The sequence below is a fragment of the Panulirus ornatus genome, chromosome 5, assembly GCF_036320965.1.
Source record: "Panulirus ornatus isolate Po-2019 chromosome 5, ASM3632096v1, whole genome shotgun sequence".
Classification (NCBI taxonomy): domain Eukaryota; kingdom Metazoa; phylum Arthropoda; class Malacostraca; order Decapoda; family Palinuridae; genus Panulirus; species Panulirus ornatus.
In genome coordinates, this window is record NC_092228.1 from 47,283,296 (window position 1) to 47,291,454 (window position 8,159).

Here is an 8,159-nt window from a genome sequence, read left to right on the forward strand (position 1 = left end):
GGCTACTCTCCCCAGGAAATAACTTGCTATAGGGAAAGTACCAAAGAAATGGAAGCTTGCTAATGTAGCACCTACTTTCAGAATAGGTAATAAATCACTACCCACAAATTGTCCAATCAAATGAATGGCTGTAGTTGGTAAACATTATTTGGGATAAGATTAAACCATTTAGAGGATCATCATTTGATAAATGACTCTCAGCACAGTTTTTGACTATATCATTTGTGTCTAGCAAATCTGCTTGATTTTTTAATGATGTAATCAACATATATGATGAAAGTAAAGCAGATGATGTCATCTATCTAGATCTTCAAAAAACATTCGATAAACTTACCCATCATAGGTTACTAACTAAAGTTGTCACTTGGTATAAATGGGGCTGCACTTTGGTGGTTAGGAAATTGGTTGTGATTGATTAAATGTAACACTTGGTGAACCATGAGAATCAGTCTTGTGACAAGTTCTCTCTCTACTATACATTGATGATATTGATAAAGGGCTTTATTGTAAGATATCAAAATTCACAGATGATACTTAGTTGGGATATAAATCTACAACAGAAATTGACCATTTGCAGCTTCAAACAGACAGAAATTCTGGACTAGGATATGTACATAGTAGGCAAATGAATTTTAATGTATATAAGTGCATATATATGTATATAAATGTATATAAAGGTGAGAACAATGGAAGGGGAGTGGGGGAGGAATGGGATGTATTTAGGGAATCAGTGATGGATTGCGCAAAAGATGCTTGTGGCATGAGAAGCATGGGAGGTGGGTTGATTAGAATGGATAGTGAGTGGTGGGATGAAGAAGTAAGATTATTAGTGAAAGAGAAGAGAGATGCATTTGGACGATTTTTGCAGGGAAAAAAATGAAATTGAGTGGGAGATGTATAAAAGAAAGAGACAGGAGGTCAAGAGAAAGGTGCAAGAGGTGAAAAAGAGGGCAAATGAGAGTTGCGGTGAGAGAGTATCATTAAATTTTAGGGAGAATAAAAAGATGTTCTGGAAGGAGGTAAATAAAGTGCGTAAGACAAGGGAGCAAATGGGAACTTCAGTGAAGGGCGCTAATGGGGAGGTGATAACAAGTAGTGTTGATGTGAGAAGGAGATGGAGTGAGTATTTTGAAGGTTTGTAGAATGTGTTTGATGATAGAGTGGCAGATATAGGGTGTTTTGGTTGAGGTGGTGTGCAAAGTGAGAGGGTTAGGGAAAATGATTTGGTAAACAGAGAAGAGGTAGTAAAAGCTTTGCGGAAGATGAAAGCAGGTTTGGATGGTAGTAGAATTTATTAAAAAAGGGGGTGACTGAATTGTTGACTGGTTGGTAAGGTTATTTAATGTATGTATGACTCATGGTGAGGTGCCTGAGGATTGGCAGAATGCTTGCATAGTGCCATTGTACAAAGGCAAAGGGGATAAGAGTGAGTGCTCAAATTACAGAGGTATAAGTTTGTTGAGTATTCCTGGTAAATTATATGGGAGGGTATTGATTGAGAGGGTGAAGGCATGTACAGAGCATCAGATTGGGGAAGAGCAGTGTGGTTTCAGAAGTGGTAGAGGATGTGTGGATCAGGTGTTTGCTTTGAAGAATGTATGTGAGAAATACTTAGAAAAGCAAATGGATTTGTATGTAGCATTTATGGATCTGGAGAAGGCATATGATAGACTTGATAGAGATGCTCTGTGGAAGGTATTAAGAATATATGGAGTGGGAGGCAAGTTGTTAGAAGCAGTGAAAAGTTTTTATCGAGGATGTAAGGCATGTGTACGTGTAGGAAGAGAGGAAAGTGATTGGTTCTCAGTGAATGTAGGTTTGCGGCAGGGGTGTGTGATGTCTCCATGGTTGTTTAATTTGTTTATGGATGGGGTTGCTAGGGAGGTGAATGCAAGAGTTTTGGAAAGAGGGGCAAGTATGAAGTCTGTTGTGAATGAGAGAGCTTGGGAAGTGAGTCAGTTGTTGTTCGCTGATGATACAGCGCTGGTGGCTGATTCATGTGAGAAACTGCAGAAGCTGGTGACTGAGTTTGGTAAAGTGTGTGAAAGAAGAAAGTTGAGAGTAAATGTGAATAAGAGCAAGGTTATTAGGTACAGTAGGGTTGAGGGTCAAGTCAATTGGGAGGTAAGTTTGAATGGAGAACTGGAGGAAGTAAAGTGTTTTAGATATCTGGGAGTGAATCTGGCAGCGGATGGAACCATGGAAGCGGAAGTGAATCATAGGGTGGGGGAGGGGGCGAAAATCCTGGGAGCCTTGAAGAATGTGTGGAAGTCAAGAACATTATCTCGGAAAGCAAAAATGGGTATGTTTGAAGGAATAGTGGTTCCAACAATGTTGTATGGTTGCGAGGCGTGGGCTATGGATAGAGTTGTGCGGAGGAGGGTGGATGTGCTGGAAATGAGATGTTTGAGGACAATGTGTGGTGTGAGGTGGTTTGATCGAGTAAGTAATGTAAGGGTAAGAGAGATGTGTGGAAATAAAAAGAGCGTGGTTGAGAGAGCAGAAGAGGGTGTTTTGAAATGGTTTGGGCACATGGAGAGAATGAGTGAGGAAAGACTGACCAAGAGGATATATGTGTCGGAGGTGGAGGGAACAAGGAGAAGTGGGAGACCAAATTGGAGGTGGAAAGATGGAGTGAAAAAGATTTTGAGTGATCGGGGCCTGAACATGCAGGCTGGTGAAAGGCGGGCAAGGAATAGAGTGAATTGGATCGATGTGGTATACCAGGGTTGACGTGCAGTCAGTGGATTGAATCAGGGCATGTGAAGCGTCGGGGGTAAACCATGGAAAGTTCTGTGGGGCCTGGATGTGGAAAGGGAGCTGTGGTTTCGGGCATTATTGTATGACAGCTAGAGACTGAGTGTGAACGAATGGGGCCTTTGTTGTCTTTTCCTAGTGCTACCTTGCACACATGAGGGGGGAGGGGGATGGTATTCCATGTGTGGCGAGGTGGCGATGGGAATGAATAAAGGCAGACAGTGTGAATTGTGTGCATGGGTATATATGTATGTGTCTGTGTGTGTATATATACGTGTGCATTGAGATGTATAGGTATGTATATTTGCGTGTGTGGACGTGTATGTATATACATGTGTATGGGGGTGGGTTGGGCCATTTCTTGTCTGTTTCCTTGCGCTACCTCGCAAACGCGGGAGACAGCGACAAAGCAAAATAAAATAAATAAAAAATAAGTGCACAATTTTACATGTCTGTTGTAGACAAAAAGTCAGACTACAGTATGCATTCAGTTGAACTGCAAAAATAAATGAGGGAGAGGCCTTGGGTGTAACAATCTCTGGTGATCTAAAGCCAAGTAAACAGTGCAGAGGAGCATTCTAAAATGTGAGCAAAATTCCTGGATTCATAGGGATTCATAGGGCTATCAAATTTAAGTTCAGTGAAATTATCCTTATTCATTATAAGTCACTCGTGCATCCCCATCCTGAATATTGTGTTAAGTTCTGGTCATCCTAATTGAAGAGAGACATAGAATGGAGAAAGTACAGAGATGAGCTCTCAAGATGATTGCTGGACTAAGAGACAAATCTTATGAAAGCCAACTAAACTACTTAAATCTATCTAGTTTAGAAAAGAGAGGTTAAGGGGTGATCTGATACAGGCATTCAAAATTATCAAAGGCTTCAAAAATCTCAATCTAATTACTTACATAGCGATAGATTTATCTGATTTCACTTGTAGTAATGGTTTCAAACTCGCCGGCAAATGTTTTACCTCAAACGAGGTGAAATACTCTTTTTCAATAGGACTGTTAACATATGGAATGATCTAATAATCAGAGTGGTTGAAAGTAGTGCCATAGATATGTTTAATATAAATATTTTGCTTCAAATCCATGACTGATACTATCTCCACCTCCCTAGCTAAATGAGTGAAGAAAGATTGACAAAGATGATATATGTGTCAGAGGAGGAGAGAACAAGGAGAAGCAGGAAACAAAACTGGAGGTGGAAAGATGGAGTGAAAAAGATTTTGAGTGATCGGGGCCTGAACATAGAGGAGAGTGAGAGGCGTACAAGGAATAGTGTGAACTGGAATGATGTGGTATACCACAGTCGATGTGCTGTCAATGGGCTGAACCAAGGCATGTGAAGCACCTGGGGTAAACCATGGAAAGGTCTGTGGGGCCTGGATGTGGTTAGGGAGCTGTGGTTTTGGTGCATTACACATGACAGCTACAGAATGAGTGTGAACGAATGTGGCCTTTTTTGTCTGTATTCCTGGCGCTACCTTGTTGAAGTAGTGGATAGCAATGCTGTTTTTCTGTGGGGTGGTGTAGCAACAGGAATGGACAAAGGCACGCAAGTATGAATATGTACATGTGTATGTACGTCTGCATATGTGTATGTATATGCTAATATGTATATGTATATGTGCGTAAGTGGGCATTATGTGCAAATATGTGTATATGAGTGGATGGGCCATTCTTTGTATGTTTCCTAGCACTACCTCACTGATGCAGGAAACAGTGATTAAGTATAATAATATAATAATAGACACATGTATCTTTTTTTCCTACGTATTCGCCATTTCCCATGTTAGTGAGGTAGCTTTAAGAACAGAGGACTGAGTCTTAGAGAGAAAATTCTCACTTGGCTCCGTTCTCTCTTCCCTCTTTTGGAAAAGTAAAAGCAGGAGGGGAGGATTTCCAACCTCCTGCTCCCTCCCCTTTTAGCTGCTTTCTACAACGCACAGGGAATACATGGAAAGTATTCTTTCTCCCCTATGTTTTGGAGAGAGGTAAATAATGTGCTTAAGACAAGAGAACAAATGGGACCGTGGCGAAGGGGGCAAGTGGGGAGGTAATAACAAGTAGTGATGCAGTAAGGAGATGCAATGAGTATTCTGAAGGATTGTTGAATATATTTGATAATAGAGTGGCAGATATAGGGTGTTTTGGTCGGGGTGGTATGCAAAGTGAGAAGATCAGGGAGAATGGTTTGGTAAATAGAGAAGAGGCAGTGAAATCTTTGCAGATCAAACCTGGCAAGGTGGCAGGTTTGAATGGTATTGCAGTCGAACTGATTAAAAAAGGGGATGACCGTGTTGTTGATTGGTTGGTAAGGATATTCAATGTATGTATGAATCATAATGAAGTGCCTGAAGATTGGCAGAATCCATGTATAGTGCCATTGTACAAAGAAAAAGGAGATAAAGGTGTGTTCAAACTACAAAGGCATGAGTTTGTTGGCTATTCCTGGGAAATTATATGGGAGGGTATTGATTGAGAGGGTGAAGGCATGTACAAAGCAACAGACTGGGGAGGAGCAGTGTAGTTTCAGAAGTGGTAGAAGATGTGGGGATCAGGTGTTTGCTTTGAAGAACATATGTGAGAAATACTTAGAAAAGTAGATGGATTTGTAGGTCGCATTATGGATCTGGAAAAGGCATATGATAGGGTTGATAGAGCTGCTTTGTGGAAGGTCTTAAGAGTATGGTGTGGGAGGTAAGTTGCTAAAAGCAGTGAAAAGTTTTTACCAAGGATGTAAAGCATGTGTACAAGTAGGAAGAGAGGAGGGTGACTGATTCCCAGTGAATATTGGTTTGTGGCAGGATTGTGAGATGTCCCCATGGTTGTTCAATATGTTTATGGATGGGGTGCCTAGGGAGGCAAATAAAAGATTTTTGGAGGCTGAAGGTACGAAAGGCACCTGGAGTGGATGAGATTGCTGAAATTCTGAAGTATGGAGGAGAAAGTGGATGCATCTTATATGTAATTTAGCATGGAAACAGAAGGTTGTGCCTAAGGATTGAGTGAATGCTATTATTGTTCCTTTATTCAAACGAAAATGAGAGAAGCATGTACATAGCAATTATTGGGGAATAATTCTGTTAAGTATACCAGGAAAAGAGTATGCAAGAATATTAACTGACAGCAATGAAACAGAGAGAATGCAGAATAAAAGAAGAACAAGGAGGTTTTAGGAAAGGTAGGGGATGTGTAGATCAGATTTTTGTGGTAAAGAGGACAGTGGAAAAGTATTTTGTGAAAGGTAAGAAGTTTTATGCAGCTTCTATGGATCTGGAGAAAGCTTATGACAGAGTTGAGTGGAATGATTTGTGTGATGTTCAAGTATATATGGTATAGGGGGAAAAATATTGGATGATGTAAAAGCCTTCTATAGAGTAAATGCACGTGTAAAAGTGGATGGACAGCTGAACAAAAGTTTTGGGATACATGTGGCTTTGAGGCAAGGCTGTGTCATGTCACCGTGGCTTTTTAATATATACTATACGGATAGAGTGATAAGAAAGATGAAAGCAAAACTAGGGAGAATGGGTGCAGAGATGGAGTGTGGGAGAGAAATGGTGGCTAGTGGCAAGCCTGTTCGTAGATACTACTGGGTTGTTTGCGGAGAGTGAAGAGGAGTTGCAGAAGGTTGTAAGCGTACTTCATGATGTAGGCAGAAGAGACTGAAGGTCAATGCAAATAAAAGTAAGGAAACAGAGTGAAAGTAAAGATTTTGCAAAACCATATAGAGTGAAAGAAGAAATTGTATTAAATTGTGTAGTGGATATGAGGGGGAAAAAGACTGGAAGTGTGGGAATTTTAAATACCTGGGGGCTTTCTTGGGTAAGTGTGGTAATATGGAAGGAGAGATAAGGGAGAGAGCAGTACAGGGTAGAAGAGTTATTGAGTCCCTTAATAGAAAAATGAAGGGTAGAGGTGTAAGTATGAAAATGGAAAGGATTAAGGGACAGCATAGTCCTCCTATCCTGACCTATACAGCCAAAACATGGATGTGGAATGAGGTACAGAAGTTAAGAATCCAGGCTGTGGAAACAAGCTATTTGAGAAGAGCATGTGGCATGACTGGATGGAATGAAGAAAGAAATGAAAAGGTGTATGAGAGGTGTGATATGGCAAGGAATGCAAAGGGAATGAATTGTGGTGGTACAATGGGGGTCAATGTGAGGGGACAACTGCCTGTAACATGGGCAAATAGGGTGGAGGAATACTAGAGGGAAAGAAACCGAGGAAGAACGTGTGGAATGGTGCATGGGATGGAAGCACGTAAGCACACGGATAAGTAGAGACTCTTTAGTCATGGGCAACCCTTGATGGGAGTTTCTGGAGGAAACAGGCATCAGAGATGTAGACTGACAAATACCAGTATAATAATCATCTGCTGTGGATGGTGCCGTATTGTCTCTTTGTTTAAATTAGGCAACACATTAGTGATGCATCATCAAGAGGATGACAAGTAGGTTTTCACTAGATTATTGAAAATTAAGGTAAATTTGCATTGGATAGTTTTTATTTTCATAGGTTATGATGATTTTCTAAAACAAAGCTATTATCTTTCTTTGTACTTGTATCAACCCCCATATATTTACTAATATACTACTATTGCTTTATCATTCAATAACATTCAATGCTGTAAACCATGTTCCCAATGCATATCTTTAAGCTGATGGAAGAATATGCAGCAATTAAATAGCCATTTTCCAAAGCTAGTCTAGATGAGGATCTTAGCAGATAATTGATTAAACATTGACTGGTAGAATGGTTAGGTGACGAACTGGACTGTTTTCTTGACACCCGTCCAATGGGGGAAACTGCCCTCTAGGGTGCTACAGGGTCGCTGTTGCTGGACACATATTTCGTATCCTGTTACCGCTAATTCTGCTCATAAGTGACTCTTCGGTTTTGTGTTACTGTTCAGTAAATATATCTTTCCAGGAATTTATTATAAGGACTGGACATAATACCTGGCTTGGGTGTGATGCAACAAACGGGTAAACATCAACAGAACCACAACAAACTCAATAGGTTACTGTCAAGCCAGCGTGAAAGTACAGCAGCGAACAAACATTTTCAGCGCATCCAGCAGAGTAACATAGCCAGCAGGCAACACACAAACATAGCCAGCGCACCCAGCAAGCAGTATACAAACATAGCCAGCGCATTCAGCAAGCAGTATACAAACATAGCCAGCGCATCCAGCAGGCAGTATACAAACATAGCCAGCACATTCAGCAAGCAGTATACAAACAAAATCAGCGCACTCAGCAGGCAGTATACAAACATAGCCAGCGCATTCACCAAGCAGTATACAAACATAGCCAGCGCACCCACAAGCAGTAAACAAACAGCCAGCGCATTCAGCAAGCAGTATACAAACATAGCCAGCGTACCC

The 8,159-nt window shown here is 40.9% G+C and overlaps 1 protein-coding gene across 2 annotated transcripts in view; it reads right to left on the bottom strand.

The window, feature by feature from the left end:
- The window catches only part of LOC139748767 (uncharacterized), a 33,656-nt gene extending 25,810 nt beyond the window's left edge, over positions 1 to 7,846 (bottom strand). The window contains exon 1 of one of the 2 annotated variants that reach the window (XM_071662196.1): positions 7,732 to 7,846. The gene's annotated coding sequence lies outside the window, so the exon portion shown is untranslated. The remainder of the gene's footprint in view (positions 1 to 7,731) is intronic. The other variant, XM_071662197.1, reaches the window with a different exon arrangement.
- Between the last annotated feature and the right edge of the window lie 313 nt (positions 7,847 to 8,159).